The sequence below is a fragment of the Melopsittacus undulatus genome, chromosome 7, assembly GCF_012275295.1.
Source record: "Melopsittacus undulatus isolate bMelUnd1 chromosome 7, bMelUnd1.mat.Z, whole genome shotgun sequence".
Classification (NCBI taxonomy): domain Eukaryota; kingdom Metazoa; phylum Chordata; class Aves; order Psittaciformes; family Psittaculidae; genus Melopsittacus; species Melopsittacus undulatus.
In genome coordinates, this window is record NC_047533.1 from 35,521,901 (window position 1) to 35,545,120 (window position 23,220).

Consider the following 23,220-nt stretch of genomic DNA (forward strand, 5'->3'; position numbering starts at 1 on the left):
TATAGCATTGCACATGTGTCATAAAATCATTGTATGATTTTTTTTTAAGAATTTGAAAGTATAAGAACAGCCACGTTTAATGGTGGTTATTGTTTTGCTATAACACATATGTAAAGGAATAAATTAGTTGATTGCTTCAGTCATGTACCACTCATCCACCTCCAGATTCATACCAGAGCAATGCAGACTTACCAGGTAAAGTACGCTTGGGTTAAAATTAATAATAATAAATAAATTGAACTTGAGTGCAGGAAACTTAGCTTTTCAACACAACCCCATACCTAAACAGGTGGACCTTCTGTTCTCACCTTCTCTCACAGATACACTCAGCTACTTGAGACAATTTATGTGAAAAGTATTCAAGAATATTGTGCTAAAAATGCCACAAACCCCTAAATTGATAGTACATGGGACAACAGCTTTCTTCAGCACTGAAGATCAACCCAAATGAGAAATATGTTGCTAGCAGTTTAGTCAGTGGTATTAGCAGAATAAAGGAAAAGAATTTGAAAGATTACTGTTGAATGAGATAAAATGTGAAATTTAAAAGCCCTTTAAATAATGAGTTTCTTGCTGTTAAAATTTGCTACAGTTAGATAGCAAAACAATTACTTTTTGACAGATTGTGTCTGTCAATGGCAACTATTTAAAGGGTAGACAAATTTAATACAGTTATTTCTTTCTTTATTGTCTCTTTTGTATTCCCAGGCTTTCTGAGCGAGCGGCTGTTGGGGACTTCTATGGATGGTAACAATACGGTAACAAGGGACTACAAAACACCGTTTCTGTAAGTGAAGTACCAGTGGACATGCACAATGGTTCTCCTTCTTTGAAAAAATTCCTCCAATGATTTGGTCAGGAAATAACATTTTTCCTTTTGAAAAGAAATAAAAATCACCAATGATTCTGCTGCTCTTGCGAGCCATGGCTGAGGGTGCACCAGCTCATTTCCTTTCTTCTTACCTCCACAACAGTAGCTAGGGAGTTGTATTTTCTCAGAAATACTACTTAATGTTTTATGAAATGTTTAATAATAGCTAGTTCTATTTCTTGGTAGTTAATTCCTTAGTTGCCGAAATGTCTTTCAATAGTAATCTATAATTGTTTTTTTCCTGCTGAAACCACAGAGATTTCTAACATGTTTGCTGCACAACATGAAAGGTTTGCAGTGTTTTTTAAATGGTCCAGCTGAATTAGAGTGGTAATTAGTTTCTTTTTCTGTGTGTTTTTTCTTTCATTCAACTGGAAACCTCAGATGAGACACCTTGAGAATGACTCAATGCTCCTCTACTGTAGGTGATTCCTAAAATCAGCATTAGGGTACATTGTAGCTGCCACTCCTAAATACTATTTTAAAAATATTTTTAATGGAAGAATGAAGGCATTCTAAAAGGGAAAAGCAGAAAAATTATCCCAGTTATACAAACAGTGCAGGGCAGAAGGAACTTCTTTTTATAGTGATGAGCCAAAATGGACTGTGGAGTTTGGCTAGGTGGCTTGAGAGGGTTTTACAAAGCCCAGGAAAGTGAGCTTGGCATTATCTGCAAAGGCTGTTCCTTTCCCTTTCTTCTGCTTACAAAGTGGAGGTCTCTGCTGCATATAGCTATCTATTTTAGAAAGGACAACTATTCAGCTATAAAAGTATACATTAAAAATATTTTAGTGCCTGCCTTTCTCTATTTACTTCCTGGAAATACTTAAAAATAAATAGAAAACAAACATAGTTAACTTGCACCATACTTTGACATCAACCCTTTACCATCCTTGAAATATATTAGACTAAAAGAAAGCATGCACTTTTTACAGCTCATTTGCTTCTGTTCTTTGAAACTATAAATAATTTTAATTTGAACTTTAAAGAACATTGAGATACAGCAGTTTCACACTAACAATATTTCAAGTAAATAAGGAGTGATGTCTATCATTCCATATTTTGAATGGATGGTATTTTCCACATTGTTTTTTTTGTTTGGTTTTAACTCTCCATCAGTAAGTGGTGGTTTTCCTATAATCACTTATTATTACCTTATTACCTTCTTTTTCTCCCACCTTTCACTATTTTTTTTTTAGACCATCTAGGGCTAAGCACTTCTCCTATATATAGCTTTACACTAAGTTCTAGGGTATTCTACCTGGTAGGTTCCCAAAAGTTACCTCCTATAAAACCCTGAACCTTAAAGAAGCATCATTTATTGTAATTTACTGGCCTTTATTTAAAGGCTATTTATAACATGAGAGTGGTTATTGCTTTCTGTGGTTTATTTCAGACAATTATTTTGTGGGTTTGTGGTTTGTTTTATTTATGTTTTTGTTTTTTTTTTTGTTGTGTTTTTTTTTTTTTTACTGTCTTCATAGGTTCACTCTTCTAATGCTCAGGATTCTTTACTGCATACTGTGACCAGTTTTGGACATTACACTATAACACAGAAATACTGGAGGAAGTCCAACCAAAACCTATCAAGATGGTCAGGGGCACAAAATGCAAGAACTTAAGAGCAGACAGTTTGTTTAGATTAAGGAAAAAAAAAAAGGAGGGGGGGAACCTACTGATGTTTATACACAGAACATTAGGTCAAGCAGTTCTCAGAGATGCACAGCGGAAGCATGAGAAACAACAGACACAAGTTAGAACATGGGACTTAATGAAGGGAAAAAGAGCTTATTCACAGTGAGGTCTTAGAACAGGGGCTAAAAGAAGACTGCAACATCCATCCTTGGAGATAGCTGAAAATCAAAATATGCAGACCCTGAACAACCTGACACAATTGGCCCTACTAGAGCATAAAGTTAGACTACATGATGTCCATATCCATTCGTTCATTCCAACCTAAATGATTTCATGATTCTAAGGTTCTAACTGGGCTTATTAAATATATTGCTATCTCCACTATGCAGTGGGAGAATTCAAGTCAGAAAGTTTTCAAGAAAGCAATAACAGGAATTTTAGAATATGTTAAAATCCTAAACCATCTTCAAATTTCTTGAAAACTATCTGGTTCAGAGCTGATAGGGTTGGTAACACATGAAAGAGAAATGCTTTTTTCATTTGTTTGGGTTGACTTCCTTTCTAGGGTTTATATGTAAATCATCCAAGTAAAAAGAATAATTTCCAATAAAATCATTGGTAACTCAAAGCCTTTTCAACATGTAATTTTTTAAGTAGTAAAGTGAGTTATTTTTAATTTTATTATGTCTTCTTCATATTTTCTATAGCAAAGATTAGGAAACTCATCTTTGCAATATGAAATAAACTGACTTTAGAAGCTGATGCAAATTAAATTTAAAGCTTTTTATAGCTTTGTTCACTATTCCTACATCAAGGCAAGAGTTCAGCAAGCAATCAACATATGAAATATAAAGTGAAAGTACTAGAAGTAAATCATTTAAAGACTACTTAAGACAGCAAAAGCACCTTAGGAAGAAACGGGGAGTACCTCTGAAAATCTCAAAAATTACATCTTAAAAGCTAGAAAATTACCATATGATAAGGTCAAGAGTGGTAAAGTAGATCACACGTGTTTCATGAGAAGAGCGGTTAATGTGCAGCTGGGTTTTTAACAATTCTTTAAAGTTAAAGTATAAGATATGGGGTAAGAATTCTTCCAACATCGGGGTGTTCAAAATATGACATACTAATTGACATAAGAGTTGATTTTTGAGACCTGATACACAGTGCTTAGACTATTTACTAGAACAGATCTCTAAGTAAAAAGCTTGCATATAACAATTTATTTTTCACAGAAGAACTATGAATTACTGAGATTCTTTAGAAGTCTCATTCTATTTTAATTACAGATGTCTAATCTTTCTGCATCTCCACTCAAAAGCTTCTTCATAGTCACATCCCTTCAAATAATGTTTTGATTTCTACACATTTATCTCAGATGGCTCACAGCTCCCCCAACTGTCTATGAAAACAAAACTTAAAACTATGTGAAAAAGAGTGTATTATTTGTGTCTCAAATGATTTGCAACATGTGTGTATTCACAAATAACACAGGGGATTTCTTATCAAAAGAAGTGACATGAAGTGTCAGACTATGTCTGTTTATTTTTATCCAAGTTTAGCCAGTCTAGGAAAGCTCTTCCAGAAAGCTACACCACAAGAAAGAAAAAGAGGGAAATAAATTTACATATTGTTTCAAATGTATGATTTATTATTTTTCATCCCGGCTATGCAGAACATAGAGTTCTTGTTATAGGGAAAAATGAATTGGATATAAGAATGATTGCTGAGGGCAAAGGAGACACATTGGGGTAGAAGAAAAGCAGCATGTTACTAGGAGTGTTAAACTGTGGCAGGAACAGAGTAAATGGCTTAGCAATAGTACAGTCTGTCTGTACACAGAATCATAGAATCAACTAGGTTAAAAAAGACCCCTAAGGTCATCAACCATTTTCCCCAGGACTGCCAAGCCCACAACTAAACTGTGTTACGGGGGGCCTCAGCTACACTGAACACCTGGAGTACATCTAGTCACCTCTTCCTCACCAGGTTGGATGAGGTCTTGTCCTCATTTCTGAGGAACTCCTTTCCTTCTGGAAAGCATTTGTGATTTGATGTCTGTTGGCTGTTACCCTTCAACAGTCAATATCTAAGGTAGCTTGAGTGAGACTAGAAAGTTGAAACAGTTAACACACCCAGGAACTTCTGCTGGGCCACTGCAGACCCATCTGAACTACAGAACACACAAATCACCTCTTAATTCTTCATATAGGCCAGCTGTTGCTTTCTATACTTCTAGACTGACATTATTTGAAAAACAAGACAAAAAACCTAGGTAAACACATGCGGTATCTGGCTTGCATTGGCCAGTGAGAGAGCATAAAGCAAGCAATGGATTTTTTTCAGGTATTTATGCCAAACATACGTTTTATATTACGTAAGACAATAAATATTATAGTTCTATTTATATTTTACCTGGGAACCCCCCCCCCAAGAAAAATCCCTAAAAAACCAACACCCCCTCACCCCCCAAAACCAAAAGAAATCAAAACACCAAAAATTAAAAAACAACCCAAACCCTCGCAATATTATTGATATACGCATTCACATTCCTGCTACTAAACCTCAGACAACACTCACCTTTCACCTCTGTGTCCACATTTTCCAGTACAAGAAGATCACTTTCTTGCTGTTGAATAAATTACTCACATGTAATACCTCTGATCATATAGCAATGTGGAGTGGCAAAAAGTGGAAATACCTTTCCTCTCTTACTTAATTGCTATTAATCCAATACAATGTGTGAACAGAGTGAGACTGCAGCTGGGGAGAGTTTCTGCTCAAGGTTTACAATGGAACGGCAGTAAAAAAGGTATATGAGAAAGCTGATATGCCTATTAAATTGCCCAGTGCATTGAATGAGACAAAAGAGAACACAGTACTCAATTCTGTAATTAAGTGTTGTATTAACAGCACATGCTATTTTGACAACAGCATCCCAAATTCCATCCGCTTTTGGCCAAAATGAGAAAATAAACACAAGAATTAGAAGAAATTAAGTTACTCCTTTCCTAAATGGGACCGACACTTTCAGTATACATCATTCCAAAGCAGCACATAAGGCAAGAGTGTACTTACTGGCAAAATAACTCTAAAAGCTTTGCTCATATTTTAAGTGCTGCCCACACCCAGAATAGTGACAGAGCACTAAGAAAATTAATCCCTAGATGGCACCATTACTCTGTCATTATTATGTGTAAATTCTTGCATCTGGGAAGAAAGTGTTAGTGGTTTTCAGCACAATTTCTTAATGCATCCATGACAAGCATCTCGGGAATGTGTTCACTGTTCCTATTGCTTTAAGTATTCTGCTCATGAACCCATATACCTCTTTCATCTCCGGGTTTCCTTTGTGTCCTTTATTGTCATATTTGTCACAAAAGCAGTGCACGTGTGACAATGATTTCCATTTTATTGAAATAATTTAGCATCCCTGGCTGCAAAATAAAATTCAAGTATAGTTTTCAAAATTTGCTAATATTCAGAAATAAAAATAGTTCTATAAATGAACTTGAAGATGGTTCAAGGAACGAAAGCTCCTACGGCCCACAAAGCAAAACAGTTTGTAAGCATTTTCCCTTCCACTTGTGCGAGACTTCATACTAGACTGCATTTCAGCACCACCTGCTGACACATACGAAAACAGCAACGGAGCAAACCAGCGGCAACCTATGGCTTCACTTTCTGCTTGCTGTAGGTTTTTCTCTTGCTAAAATGTGGAGAAGTAACATTATACTTTTTTTTTGGGGGGGGAGGGTTTTTTTGTTTTTTGTTTTTTTTTTTTTTTTTTTCCACTGGACAATGCTTTTAAAGTTCAGCTTAAAAAAAATATGAACATATCTGGTTGGATAGAGCCGTGGGGAACATGTTTTAGTGTTAAGGTGTCCCTGCCCATGGCAAGGAAGTTGGAACTAGATGATCTTAAGGTCCTTTCCAACCCTAACTATTCTATGATTGTACGAAATGGGCTGGTATTACCTCTAGACCAGCTGTTCTCTACTTTTGAAATGGAGTCTCATTGGAATCAACAGAACAGTGCAGCAGTCTTGAACAGAAGATACAAACTCCAAAATTGAAAATTAAAAAGAATGAGGGCAAGTGAGAAATGGAAGATAACTATTTAATCAGGGTTAAGAATAACACAAAATCTTATAAAATAATCTTATGTGGATGTTTAAGCACTTGGTGATTCTAAAAAGCATCAGATAAAATATGCAGTTCTGTATTTTGCTAAATAACTGCATTAAGTATCAAAATACCTTAAAGCAAACAAAAGGGAAGTACTTGGCATTATAACAGAGCATGTTCTTTAAAATACAATTGGTTCTTGATAATTGTACATCAAGTTTCAATGTTGCAGGGTCAACCTTTCACTAGTATTCATCAGTAAAAGGAGAAAAACGAGAAGCATAAAATCCAAAGCACGCTGTCACGTAGCACCTTAATATGATGAAGCTTTGAATTACTAGAATAGCTTGGATGGTGTATTTACTCTCAAAATTCAGCCAGATAATCATCCAATCACTAATCCGAATTTCTTGTTATCCCCTCTCCAATTTTATACTTGAAAACAAAGTACAAATTAAAAAAAAATAAAAAATCAAAGGTGGCAGAAGTCTACTGTAAGCATCATATACAATCATATACTTGCCTTAATGTACCACTGTATAAACATTACCTATCAGGATGGTGTTTGCATGTAGGCTTTGGTGGGGTTTTGTTTAGGTAGTGAAGATTTTTTTCATCATTTCCAGTGCTATTCATTCTCGTTCTCCATAAGCTTTGTTACTCAGGGTAGTTTAAACTAAAAAAGCAGCTTTTAGTAAACAGTATGTGTGGCATATACAAACATCATAATTTTAAAAATAGCACTAAATGTAAACTACACCTACAATGAATGTACAGTGCTTGCATAATATTCTAATGTTTCAGAGTTCAGCCAGCCAGAAGCTGTTATATAATATTTAAAGACCCATCAAGGAAAAACAATTCCAAGACTATTAACTAATTACAAGCAGTAAAAGTACATGGCTTAATATCTGCAAGCAATTAGCACTATTCCATTCATAGAATCATGGAACAGTTATGTTGGAAAGGACCTTAAGATAGAATCATAGAACAGTTTGGGCTGGAAGGGACCTCCAAAGATCATCTAATCCAAGCCCCTTGCAATGAGCAGGGTCATCTTCATTTGAGATGCTTGTGATGAATAGCCATGTCTGGGACCAGACCTTAAGATCATCTAGTTCCAAACCCCCTGCCATGGGCAAGAACACCTCACACTAAACCCTGTCACCCAAGGCTCTGTCCAGCCCGGCCTTGAACACTGCCAGGGATGGAGCATTCACAACTTCCCTGGGCAACCCATTCCAGTTCCTCACCACCCTCACAGTAAAGAATTTCTTCCTTATATCCAATCTAAACTTCTCCTGTTTAAGTTTTAACCCATGACCCCTTGTCCTATCACTACAGTCCCTAATGAAGAGTCCCTCACCAGCATCCTTATAGGCCCCCTTCAGATACTGGAAGGCTACTATGAGGTCTCCATGCAGCCTTCTCTTCCCCAGGCTGAACGGCCCCAACTTCCTCAGCCTGTTCATACAGGAGGTGCTCCAGCACCCTTATCATCCTTGTGGCCCTCCTCTAGACTTGTTCCAACGGTTCCACATCCTTTTTATGTTGAGGACACCAGAACTGTACACAATACTTCAAATGAGGTTAGCTATTTCTTCATTAGAATGACCCATCAAGTCTTCTATTCAAAGGGAATAACAGGTATTTACACCACAGAACTTCAAAACACAGAATTTTTTAGGTGCTACTGCTTACTATTTTTACATACACTTGCTTTGTTAATACTGTAGAAGATACACAAATAGGTTTTCAACCAAGTAATATTTCATAATAATTTATGTATTTCTGAAAGATTCAGGGTCTTCCCTCCTTCCCCTTACAAAGTAATTGTCAAGTTTATCTCATGTTTGTGAAAAGAGACATAATTCTTAATGTTATGAATGTATCCACTGAAGCCAGGAAATAGACGAGATCACTCTTTCAATAAGTATTTACAACACTGAGGAAGAATTCCCAAAAGGAAAGTCAACTGCAGAGTCAGATGCAGTAAGAAACATGGGGAATGCTTCGCATACTGTACTTATGGTGTGTCTGTGCTCTGTCAAGCAAACTAAACAGCTGAGGTTCAAAGCAGAAAATAAATCTGTAAAGTCACAGAGCACACATGCAGGCATTTACTGTATAAATAAAAGGAGTTTGACCTTAAGTGCTCATTATTATTCCTTAATGAATGTGAAGGTCTAGACATTGCTCTTCTAATTTAAGAATTAATTTCAAGGAATGGAGGAATAGGTAGTAACTATAAATATTCATCCCAGTTCAATTAAAGAATGCTTGATTACTTTTTAATCTGAAACTCTGAAAAACACTGCATGGTCAGATATATAAGAGAGTGTTCTTAAAAAAAAAAAAAAACAACTAAAAAAAAAAACTAAAAAAGCAACAAAAAACAAACAAAAAAACCACAAAAAAACCCACCAAAAAAAAAAAAAAAACACAAAAACCAAAAAAAACCCCAACTAGTATACTTTTAGTCTATAAACTGATCAGAGATAACATTTATCTGGGATATTTTCAGATTAATTTCTCAGTTTCCAAGGATGAAACAATAACTGTTTGCCAGATCAACTACTTCAACACCTTTGCAGACTTGAAATTAATTGGGTTTTATCGCTAGGGTTTATTTACTGTTTGTCAACTTGTCACATGCCATATTGATTTTACAAGCTGCCATTTTAATCTAGATTACTTTTATGCATGGAAAATTGTCTTAGTGTATAAACTGATTTACACTTGTATTAATCTTGCCCTGTTGTAACTAAGCAAAAGCAGAAACATGACCACAGCAAGTAATACATAACCACATATTTTCTGTTGTTTTCAAAGCCCTTGAAATAATCATTGCTTTTGCTCTGAAAAAAAAAAAAAAAAATCTGAAAGGAGCAGTAAGAAAAAAAAGGGGACATTTTTAAAATGAAGAGCTGCACAGGCAACACTAGAAAATCATGTTCTCTCCCTCATCTATCTTGAGATTAAGCTTCAGCTAATTACATTATACATTATGTCTCAGCATATTCTTTTGCAAGTAGTGTTTGACAGAGAATACTGACCAAATTAAAACAATAATACCTTCACCCTCCACACCATTACAATACTCTCAATGACGAAGGACAGACAAATGCCTCAACACGTCAGAGAGAGAGATGTATAGAGATGTATAAATATATGCATCCCCGTTTTGCACAAAGCTGGACAGTGGACTAGACAATTCTGGGACATGTTGGGGCTATTACCTGAGCACTGCAATGTTTTTTCCCACAGCTGTATTTTGGAAAGCTTTCCTGATCCTGGGAAATAGACCCAAAGACTTAGACTGGATATGATGGTCTTCAGTGGGTTTTCCTACTACGATGCAGTAATAGCCTACTTCTCAACACTAGGTAACAACGTTGGGAATGGTAACATAATAACATGAAGAGCTACAGTTCTTACAACACCCGAAAGTTTCCAACAACTCTATAGCAACTGTATCTCAATCTGACCCATAGATCCAGCAAGGAGTAGTTTGTTTTTTTTTTTTTTTTTAGTTGGGAAACTCTGCATGATCTGATACTATTAATGCCATATATATCCATGCTTTTCTCTGTATTCTCTTCCCACATCACCTCTAAAAGCATATCTCTGTTCATAATTAGCACAGGACTGTGCTGACACAGCTATTTGGGTTCTGGGAGACAGCTGATATCTTAACAAATATTTCTTATGCTGCTTCTACCCCTTAACCACACACCCACAGTCTGTAAAATACTGATTTAATGTTAACTTGTTTCATATAAATTCTGCTCACACAGGACATTCTACACCATGCTATTTTATAAATCAGAAGGTAACTTTTGTTTGGTTGCTGCTGGAGTTCAAACTGAAAGGCTGTTGCAAGAAAAGAAAGATTTTTTTCCTTCAGAAGTTCCCACCATGAAGAAGATCTGAGAAAAAGAATACTTCACCTTAGTAAGTTAAGAATGTAACTCCAAAGTTATTATGAAAGGAGGAAGAGCTGTTTTCTTCCCATATATTATCCCTAGGAAATAAGAGATCATGCAGGTTTAAATAAATTCTACCAGAGTTCCTCCTAGGGCAACTAAGACATAAATATAAATTACAGTTACTAATTTGATGCCATACAGCATTAGCGAAGCTTTTTAGCCTGGATACAAACTTGGTAGTTTTATCCAGAAACCTGGGAGCTCTGCAGGCTACAGGGCATTCTCTAGGCTTCCCTGGGCTATGGTGGACACACACTGTCTTTTGTGAAGAATACTGTGGCATTAAAAGCACCCCACCAAGCACAGCATCCTGGCTATACTAAAACAAACAACTGACAATGTAAGAAAGGATCAAGTGACTGATCGTGGAAAATAATGAAGTTACATACAGTTTTCCACCTTAAAAAAAAATAATTTTGTTCTAGGTTTCACAGCATTTTGTAAGATGATTTATAATTCTCAATGTATAAGCTGTCACCAAGTGTGTAGACTCATTTCAAGAACAAGCATGTAACTCTCATGATCCTTTACCCCCCAATATTGCTCCATTTCTCCTGCAGCTCTGCTCCTTTCTGTATACCATATTTATTTTTGCCACCAAAGCACCTTTTATGTAAATAATACAGTAATCCAAATATTAATACACAACATAGCAATAAGAGTAATTAAAATAATTGGAACCACCTCCATCATGTAGAAAATAATCTACTTGGTACCACTGAGCATTTGGAGTTCATTCTCAATCAAATATGCTCTTCTTGGAGACTCATCTCTTATTCAGGTAAATCACAACTACTGTGAAATACAGCTAATAGAAAAGTAGCTAGCAAATCTTTCATGTGCTTTTTACTGATATTCCACTTGAATGATTTAAAATAGCATGCAAAATATATGATAATTAAAAATCTGTTATGATATAAACATGGGATTTAGCTCAAACAATATTTCAAAAACGTAGTAAAAGCAAACTCAACATTGAAAGTTTAGAGGAGAAAACAGTGACTTGATTGGATACAGGAAAGAACATAAACAACAGCCATACAAAAGCACTGCTGTGCAGAAGGAATCAACTGCACTGTTTGCTAAGCAGCTAGTTATTTAGATTGCCAAGAAAGAGCTAGTATTTTAGGGTATTCATCCTTAGGTAGTTTTTTCACAACATAAGAAAACAAACCATAGGCTTGAACTTAGAGTCTAACCCACTACCTATATTACATGTTTATTAAAATCACTCTGCATAATTTCTCTTAACCTGTATGTGTAGAATTACAGAAGGAAACTCAAAGTTTCAATGTATCCCTATGAGACAACTAATCTAACATATGCTGTTTTCATGTAACTGAATGTTCTGCTTGCTGAATTCAGCAAGTACATACCCTTTATTTTCTCCCACCATAACCACATTATGCCCATGGGCTATGTGTGTTGAGAGGAATTTTCTGCCGGCTATCGAGAACTGACAAATGCAATGTCCTTTACAGGGTATTCTCATTGTCCCAAGACAAATACAAATGAGGACTGGGATCAATGTGTCTTAATTGCCAATTTAAGCAAATCAAGTTTCACTTCTGATCACTAATTACAACAAACCTTCTCAAGTTCTGCTAAGATCCAGTAACACTTCTTTTAGGATTTTCCCCACTCCATGCCCCAAAAGAATCTAATGCTTACCAGAAAGGTTAGCATACAAAGAATACTGGAGGGGTGAAGAGGGTCAGGAAAAGAAGAAAAAGAGGAAAATCTTAAAGAAAAACAACTATATACAGCTAAGTTTGGGCATTTTATTATACAGTTGTCATTACTATTAAACCCACTGTTTAAATGTGATCCATATTTTTTAAGAGAGTGGTGACTCTCAGGCTAATATCCTATGCTGATGCTCATTAGATATTTAAAATTGGTCTCACTGCTAGCAACATTTTATCCTTTTATCCTATCCAAATAAAGCTGGGCAGTAGATATCCATCAAACTTTTAAGTCCTTCTCCATTAAATAAAGCCCCTAAGGACTTAAATATTCTAAATGTAGCATTTAGAATCCACAGTTCCAGGTAAATGTCAAGAAATTGGATAAAAATTAAGAAAACTATTCTGCTTTTCATTACATGGTTGCTGGGGGAATGGACTGGAAGAGGAAATTAAGTAGTTGATTTTTTTTTTTTTAATATTGGTGATTCACAGTAAAAAATATATGCTCAAGTATTTTGCCTTCATTTCCTTTCTAGATTCCACAAGATATAATGTGTCTATATATTAAATTTCTGTAGACTAATTTTTTTTTAGGTTAATTTAAAAAAATTGTCTCTAGGAGAAATGTTGTTCTGATTAAACACCCAAACCTACTTACATACAGTGAAATAAGGAAACAGTTCACTAATACTAAGGGCCATTAAAACTGAAGATGGCCACAGCATAATTCAGTAAGGGTAGCAAAAACTTGAGGTTTAAGATTTAATTTTAGATAAATCCTTTTATAATAGTGCTACACAAAGTTTCCCCAAAAGCAAACCATGAACTCTGATTTTATTTTTTTTTTATACTGTGAATCCTTTTCCCTAAAGGAGTTGTACATGCATCACTGAAAGTTCATGTTGATGTAGGGAATTCTCTGCCCCATCCAGCTATAATGCCTATCATTCAGTAAGGAGCCTTAGAACAATGTGAGAATGTAACTGATGAAGTGCCACATGAGACAATCAGTCTGATAAAAATCTAATAAACAATTCCTTGCTTAACAACCATGAACAGGAAAAGCTTTAAAAGAAAATTGGTAATATTCAATGTATATACTGATAAATTATTACCTTTATGTGTCAAGTTGTCACTATTTGGATATACATAATCTAGAGAACAAAATGTGTAACACTATTATGTCTAGATGTCCTGGGTTTAGCAGTGGCAGTCATTTTTTCTCCTTCTTGGTAGGTGGTGCAGCACTGTTTTTTTGACTTTTGGCCTGGGAACAGTTCTTCTTGATAGCTGGAGTAGCTGAATTGACTGTTGCTTTGCTCTCAGATACAGGGACATTTTTGTCCTTTCCCTAGTGTTGAACAAGGCCCTGTAAGCATAGACCAAGCCCCAGCACGTTGCCATAATTTGTCCGTCTCTGGTATGGCCAGAATGACAACACACATTTAAGTGTTTTACTAATTTTTCCTGATATTGCACTTGTTCGGTGGTGAAATTCCAAAGTACTGGAGGGGCCCACTGACCTAGATACTTGCCCATACTGTCCCACACACCCTGCCACTCATGGCTGTCCAGCCTCAGAGAGAATCTCTTGGTTCTCCTATATCATCATTTAACCCCAGACAAGGCCCAAACCTGACTCTGCTTAAGTCTTGAAATCAGACAACATGGTCGTGGGCAAAACACACTCTGTATGTGTGCTAGCATGATGATCCCCATCACAATCAGCAAACAGGTCTCAACAGTATTAAAAGGCCATTCAAAAACTTCAAAACTCTCAAATGATGCTGTAAACAGTTGGGGGGGGGGGGGGGGGGGGGAGGGGAGCTGGTAAGGGGCTGGGAGGGTAAAAGAATGTCTCCTTCACAGGTTGACCACCCGAGAAGGATTAAAAAAGATGTGTAATTGTTAAACACTTCTATTATATACCTCCCAAAGTATAAAGGTGGTGACCACACTGGGAACATATGCCAGACCAGTTTCATGATCAGTGATTCTAAGTCATTACCATAAAGCACAATGAGACAAGTACCTTAGCCCAAGCTCCACACTTGAAAAACACTAACACAGCAAATCCCAGCTGTAAGTAAGGTACGATACACTGAAACAGTGAGATCAAGAGAAACAACTTTGAGAGCCAATAAATCAGCATTGTGACAAGTGACTATTAATCCAAAACAACAAATGCTTATCATAAATACACTCTGGTCAGATCTATCATTATCTCAACCCCTTGCGCCCCACTTTGAGCACCAAAAAGAACTGTCGTGGTTTAAGGCCTGTTGGCAAGTCAGCCACGTAGTTTCTACTCCCCCCTCCCCACCCCACTCCCAGAGGGATGGGGATGAGAATCGAAAGAATTTAACTCCCATGGGTTGAGATAAGAGCAGTCCAGTAACTAAGGTATAACACAAAACCACTACTGCTACCACCAATAATAATAATGATAAGGGAAATAACAAGGGAAGAAAATATGATACCACCCACCGAAATGAGCCCGACTGAGCAGAGAGTGCCCTTCCGGATCCCTCCCAGTTACATCCCCGGCATGATGTGCTGTGGTATGGAATATCTCTTTGGTTAGTTTGGATCAGGTGTCCCATCTCTGCTTCCTCCTGGCTTCCCCTCCTCCCTGGCAGAGCATGAGACTCATTAAGTCCTTGGCCAGTCTAAACATTACTGAGCAGTAACTAAAAACATTGGTGTTATCAGCACTGTTTCCAGGCTGAAAGTCAAAACCACAGTAGTGCACCAGCTACCAAGAAGGAATAAAAATGACTGCCATTACTAAACCCAGGACACTAGACCACATATGTGTTAGCACAAATTGACCAGACATATGAAATACAGACTTTAAAATTTAGATACATAGACAAATGCCTCTGAATAGGTTCCATTCTAAGAATTGAAGAGTGAGGGGTGTTTGGATTTTGGTGTGGTTTTCGTTTCTGGTTAGTTGTAGTTTTGTTTGTGGTTAGTATTTCTGTTTTGTTTGTTTTGTTTTTTTAACATGCTTTTAAAAACACAGGGTGGTCTAAAAGTTTCATAAGGTTTTGTTTTGGTTTTTTTTTTATACATTTGAAAGACTCAAGTAGTTGTAAAGTTAACTACTCAGGAATACAATGGAATGAACCAATCTAAAATGTATAGGAGATTATCTTGTACAGCCATCACTCTTTCAAGTACTATTAGAAATGTGAATTTCATCCTATGTACAGCATGCATCCAAAGTTTAATGAAAATAGGTTCTTGTCCAATTATTAATTCTCCAATGTAATTTATCATAACAATTATTTTTTAAATACATTACATGAACTGTAGTACATAATTGTTCCCGGAGACGTTAAGGCTCTTCATACTTTTTGAGAATTCAAGTATGCATTACTTATCACTTCAGGACACTATTTCTGAACAAAAAAATGTTTACGAATACCACAACAAAAGCATAGCTGAAAGAAAATATAAGGCATCTGCTACTAGATTTCAACAAAGCATATAAAAATCTGCATGCACAAATCTGACCTGAGCTATTTGCCAAATTCTGTATTCTATAAAATATTCTTCTGCATCAGTTCTGAAGGAAGTACAAAGAAACAAATAAGCTAGCCTTTGCAGGACCAAATGACACCTATTTGCACCTTTAAAGCCCTATTTAGAGCAGATTCTGAGAGAGAAGTCAACAGTACCATCTCCTAATTGAGGATAAACACATTGCAAACAACTCTGTGTACTTCTAATCTCCAGGACAATAACTTTTCTTGAGCTTTTCAATTTTTTCATTTCATGCAACCCAGTTAGAATCATCAACTGCTTCTTAATATTCAGTAAGTCAGCATGACATTAACTCTTGTTCTGCTATATTTTAGTGTCTCAAAAATCTGAGAGACTTTATCCACTACAGTTCACTGTTTCAGGGATGAAGCTTCTGCGTAAAACGCTTCATGCTATTTTGATCTTTATAAATCAGTGCATTTTCTATACCAGCATTTTGTAAATGGGTATTAACTTTCTGCTCCAGTTTTGTGCAACTTACTTTAAATATCGTGCAGTATAAACAGTGATTTTTCATATTTTCTGCTCTAAAATTAATAGATTATTCTACTATCCCTAGAAATGAATTACGAAAAATGTTCTATATTCTAGAAATCAACTCTGCTCAAATAATTGACTTATGATGACACAGGTTAAATAGAAAGGCTCAGTGGTTTAGCACCATATATCTATTTAGGCTGTTTATTAGGCCTGTTTAGGCTTATTTTATTTAGGTTTATTTTGTCCACTTCTTTAGGAAGACAGAAAAATAGCACAATTGAAATTAGGTACTCTGGTTTTCTTTAGCATTTATAAATCGGTAAAATGCAACCAAATGGTGGCTTTTTTTCTACTACTCCCAGATGCTTTAAGAGAAAAACACCAGAAAAGTACTCGATTAAAAATTTTCCAATTTGCAGTTCCAGACTCTATTTTTTTTGCTTATTGCATTTCTGCAGCAGTAATCTGTATTTGCAATTTCATACTGTCTGTAGTTAAACCTCCTTGAAACCTGTGCTTAGTCAGTAACTGTAGAAAATTGGTTTTCAACTAAGTTGCACCTAACTGTAATGGTGTGTGTAAAACTTGGCCCCTTGGGGCTGGTTATAAACTTAGAGAAATAAGTGTCTTTTATATCAGCAACCAATCTCACTTGAGTCATGTGTAGATGAGTGCTTGACAGCTTGAGTTCAAGCACTATAACCATAGAAAATGAAAACAAATTTCAACATGCATGCATCTCCCTGTGTGGTTATCTATGTAAGTGAATACAATATTCTTTTCTATAATACAATTTTATCATTTTAATGTTTATTCTTACTGTTTCCTAAGACTCAAGTTCAAAGGAACACTAACAAACATGTAAGTTCAAGTATTTGTATGCTGGCAAGTACCAGGTATAAGGGGAAGTTAAGTCACACAATTTACTTCCCCACCCTCTGTATTTATTTTAGTTCTGAAAACAAGAAGAAAATTACAGAAATTGAGTTTCTGGCTGATTATTTTGCACTACACTGTACTACAGCCTTGTCATTAAACTGTTTGTGTACTAAATGTTGAACAGCAAATAATGACTAGAAAATTACCCAATTCCCATGTTTCCCCACACTTGTTGCAGTGTAATTTGACAACCCTTCTAACTTTTGCAATGAATGTTTCACCTCGATTAACCATCAAAACAGATCCTTCTACTTCACATTTTCAACCACATTCTCTTTTAATTCTTGTATGAAGCAATTCAAGTTCTTTATTTTGACAAGAGCTAATAAAGCAACTGAGATCTTAAGACAGAGCAATTCTCAGGTATACTTCTGCTTCTTGCACTTGCACAGTATAAAACTATTGTATGAAATCTTAACAAACATCATGTGGATTAGCCCTTTTCCCAGGGGAGATCAGGTGTTTGGGGTTAATCCATGCTCCAAATGACCACATGACATGATGGAATGGAAGAGTGAATGCGCAAACCATTTAGCAGTAGGATTTACAAGTACCTTCACTTACAAGAAGTTTTCAGTTGTATCACTGTCTCAGCAGCATGCCAACAGAACATATTCAAGCTATGATTTTCCTTTCAAAGGCTTAGAGCAACAAAATGGCAAGACACACAACCTGGCACCAGTCCCAGCACTGTGCTAACATTTAAGTACCTACTAAATCAAAGTGACCACAGACAGTCACAAAGAAAGTGTCATCAATTTTTTTAACTGTACAGAATCAGCAGTTGTCTTTAGCTGTGTTCTCAGAAATGACTAAGCTATTCCTCACTGTTAACACATACAAATAAAAGTCAACCTGAGCCTAACATGAAGCACAACAACTTTTCAGGCCATCACCTGTAATCAAAGAAGTATTTAGATCTAGAATGTGATCCAAGAAGAGTTAAAAAGTCTTAGTTACAAATGTAACTGCTTGAATGTTAATAGACATATTTAAGCTTAAATATCTTATCAGACATAAAGTATCTTACTTATATTAAAATCCCCCAAAAGGTACACAAACTTTAATGAACATTGTAATTTAAAGTAACATTCTTCCATATTTGGCAGAAACATTTCAGGTTTAACATAGAAAAAATGGACTGGAACTTAGTGATATGTCAAAGGACTTATCTGTGTGAACTTATTAAAAGCTTAAGAGAAAAGCTGAAAATAAAATCATATCAAAAGATCATCTTAAGGTAAAGGTGGAAAAATCATGCTGTGCGTCATTAGTTCTTTTTTGAAGGATGGTTGTGAATTGGATTCTAAGAGAGGATAAAGTCGACATGCCTACGGAATGCAATGGGCAAAGAGGTCATTTTTTTTACATTTAGAACTGAGTACATTCAGCATTAATAAAGATCAGAAATGAACTATAACAATTACCTTCACAGTTCTTTTACTAAACGATATCTAATGAGATTTTCCCCTCCTTCTAAATGATAACTTTTCTTAAAGAAAAACAAAAAAACCCCACACCCCCCTAATTTTATAATTTGATATATTTTTTTAACTCTGTTTAAAATACTGCCGCCACTCTGACAAAAAGGGATTTTGTATATTCTTAAGGACGGATTCTCAAACCAGGTCTTAAAAAAAAAAAACCCTGAAAAAATATATTCCAGCAATCTTGAACACAGTTGTTAAAAAACATAGCAAGTTATTTTTTTCTCTATGTGACCTAGTGCAGAGCATACTGAAACAAGTTGTGAGTTTCAAAAAATATAAGGAAAAAATAAATTTGCTTATTAAAATATTTTAAACTCAGACTGGTTGTTTATATATTCATATAAATATATTACATATTCCTGAAAAATTACTCTGCTAACAGTGGATTAAAGGAACGTGTATTAACACTGTGCTTTGGGCTCAATAAAGAGGAATGAAGTTGTGTTCTGCATTTTCCCTGCTGGGGGCAATATGACTCCACTTGTCTTTAACAAGTGACCAGAAATTACACAGGAATGGAAAAACCCAAAGCATTTTAAAATACTACACTGAGTACCTCAACTGGAATGGGTGTGTTGAGACAGAAAATCATCTTAATGAAGTTTATTACGAATTGTAGACGTAAAGAGTCACTTGAAGTGGCTGGAGAATTCTGGGAAGATACTTTCATGTGTTTTTATTGTTAACTGTGTCACAGAACAGAAGGAACAAAAAAATTACCACTCTAATCAGTTAAAGAGTCAGTGGTTGTGCTTATCAGGTATAATTTAAATAAAACAACCTCACAATCTCACAAAATGTTAATATGTCCTCCAAGCCTTTGCAAAACTGGTGCTTTGGCAACCTCCTTATGAAATTATATTGATAAAATGAAAAACATTAAAGTGAGACCGTAGTAGATAAATACAAACCAACAAGAAAAGGCATGTCAGATCAAAACTGGGAATTAGAAAACTATCAAGTCACACTAGCAATCACCAGAGTTTACTCTTAATTTTGCTTAAATATATTGCTGTCAAATCCAGGTTTAATTATTCAAATACAGTCCAAATAAGTGATTTTTTTTACTTGGTAAAGAATTAAAATTTATAATACCACCTACATAAAGATACAATATATTTCACCAGACACATTTTAGATACATTTGTTTAATTCAGTCCTCATTGTTAATTTCTGATTTATTATGGATGACATTTATGTGTATACATGCCACTCCTAGAAGACTGATACCATTTATTGTTCATCATCCACTTCAAAAGTGGGCAAATATGGGCTTTACCTTTTTTTTTCTTCCTCCTGTCTGCAGGTGCTTATAATCCTTGCCAAACTTTAATCTCTCACCTCAAAGTGCAGTAAGCTACTATCAGCCTTTACACATTTCTGAACAAACTAAAGAACACTCCAGCCCATTTTGAGAAATATTTAACTGCAGGGAGGAGAGCAATGCCCAATTATTCACAGTGATTAAACAATCTTTCAAAAAAACTGTGGGGTGTCTACTTGACTTGCAGTTAGACAGATTTGCTGAAACGCCACACAAAGCTGCAAGACAGAAAGGAAATAAAATCCATCTTCCTTTTAAGTCCCTGAAGACAACTCAAGCTCCACATATAGAGGTGGAAGGGTTGATAATTTCTCCAAACAATCTGTACTAAGATTTCTGTTACTTGGTCACAAGCACTATGTAAAACTGTTCTTAGCTTTCCCATATTCCAAACACTTGGTTGAGAGGCAGGATGAACTTCAATATATGCAGGACATGAAACTGAACTAATTTTTTAAGTCTGCTTCCTTTTTATACTACATCTTAATCTTAATAAAAAGAGTACATTTAATCTGCCTTTCACCAAACACCACATACTATACTTTAATTGTTTCTGTAGGGCTGACAGAATAACATGGCACGCTGCATTGCAACCTTGTATTTTATTTGTACAAGGGACACAAAACCTTCAAGGAGGCAGCATTGGGATTGTAGCCTTCAAGAGAATAGTGACCATATCTTTACACATAGTTTATCATAATATTTAGGGTGAGTTAAATCATTACTCCTTAGTAAGCTAGCTCTTTTTTGGGAAAATTAAGAGAACTACAGTGCTCTGCCTCTATATAGAAACCACCAGGTAGCAGATACTGTCTCTTCTTCCCAAATACAGAATTGAAGTTATGTTTGACTCTTTGGAGGAGTAGCTTTTGATTGACTTGATAATCTGCATAGTATCAGCTTCACATTAACATCCCAGGATACCTTGTTATAGTTAAATGGCTTCCTATGACAAAACCTGAATATGTGGGGCTCATTTCCTTCCACTTTCTGACAAAACCAGCAATATAAAAACAAGGGCATCCATGAAGATTTATAGAATCAGGTAACTGTCAGTTGAGACCTTGAAGATTTCAGCCTTGAGAATACTCTGACAAGTTATAAACATTAAATAATAAGGTCCACTGGAAAGTTAAACTAACTTCTAACATAGCTCATTTATTTGTATGCAACCAGACCCTTATCTCCTTCCCTACCACATCAAAAAATGCCAGACCCTTTGAAGCTTACTGTTAAACCATTAAGTACTCATTACATGTTCCTATTTTAATGAAATAAATATTATGCACATTTTGGGGTGTTTTTTGTTTGTTTGTTGGGCTTTTTGAGGGGCATTTTTTCTGTCTGACAAAAGAACTGAAGAATTTATAAAAAAGATTAAGTGGTTGAGAGCCTATTAGAAAACTGAAAGGAAGAAGTTTATTCAAAGGCTCCTTGAAAAGTGAGAAGAGTCCTTGCAGCTATCTTACATTAACCCTATATAAAAGGAAGTTTCGAAGTGACCAAATAGCTCTAAGAAAGACTCATTAAGTTGCAAGACAAAAAAAAACCCTGTAAATGCAGATAGCAGTATATAAAATTCTGAGACAGAAAGATGACTTGGGCCTCCAGGCACAGTATGGCAAAAAAAAAAAACAACTATAATTTCTCCACTGCTGAAAGACGGAGGTCTTGTTGTGCCCCCTTTCTCACCTACTTTTGCTGCTATATTCACAGTTCAGTCTGTTCCTGGTATTTGGGCAATTAAAATTTCAGTCATCTTCCTCTTGAGCGTAACATAAGGAGAAAGGGGGGAGGGGAAAAACTAGTTCTCCACTATCGAGGTATCTACATGATCTGGACAACAGCAGCTGATACAGCAGGGATGCAAGAATAACAAGCATGAGAAACATCCTGAACTGCTTATGAGTGCACTTGTGCAAAAATGTTAATGCTACAGAGGATTACATACAATCCTTTGCCAGATTAAACATTAACCAGGAAACTACAAAGAGGTTTAAAGAGTCATCTCCAAAAAAGTGGTAAGGAATAATAAGTATTTGTAATAGTAGTGTCAAAGAAGAAAATAACTGATGAAAAAGCTTAGATTGAATAATGTCAAAGCCAGAAATCACTGTCCATGCTGCCACCACCTAAGGTGCATCTGGCACCAGGACAGCCTCCAGCAGCTAGAGTGATAACACAGTGCAACACGTCCACACTTTGAGCATTGTAAAGTTTGGGTTTTTTTTTCTAACCAGCATATGGGTTGTAGGGGCAGCACAGGCGCACAAAAAGCACTCCTCTCCAGCATGAGTCATGTGTAAAAGGAGAAACCTCAGCCCCAGAAGACAGTGTATTTGTGACCAACACATCCATTAAAGGAAAGAGGTACATGCCATCTGGGGAGGCTGGTCATGGTGGTGACTCACATCTTGTGGGATTATGAACTACTTCAATCTCAATTTGACAGAAAATGTGTGAATAAAGAAGTTCTAGTTTTTGTTGTTTAAGGTCATTTGAGTTGTTTATTTGGGTGGTTTATTTTGTTTTTTTTTGTTTTGCTTTGGGGTGGGTTTTTTTGTTTTTGTTTTTTTGGGGGGGAGGGGGGTGTTTGATTGTTTGTCTTTTATTTTTTAAAAAAAACTTGTCCTCTTTCCCTAAGAACAGCAGTTGTATACCAGTAAATGACTTTGGCACCCAAGACTTGGATTTAGGATGCAGTTCCACTGCAGCCTGACAGTGATCTGATAGCTGCCAGCATCCCACCCTCTGCAGTGATGCATTCGAACTTACAGCCAATGCCAGTTGCCAGCGACCAAGCAAACTATTTCCTGAACAAATTCAGACAATAAACCAACCCCGCTTGGAATGTCCAGGTACTTTGAGTGGACCTTAACACACAGAGAAAACTGACTTAAGTGACCCAAACCCTTGTTTATTTGAATCTATGGAGTCTTCCACAACTTGCATGACAGGATTGATAAGCCACACAATTTTAACAGAAGCTGAATATTCTCACCTTCCTTCAGAATTCAGATGCTATCAGATTGTTTTAAAACCACTTCCAATAAATTGATATTACCTTCCTTCAATAATTATCAGCTATGACATCTTTCTTACAGCATTTCTGGTGCAGTTCCCT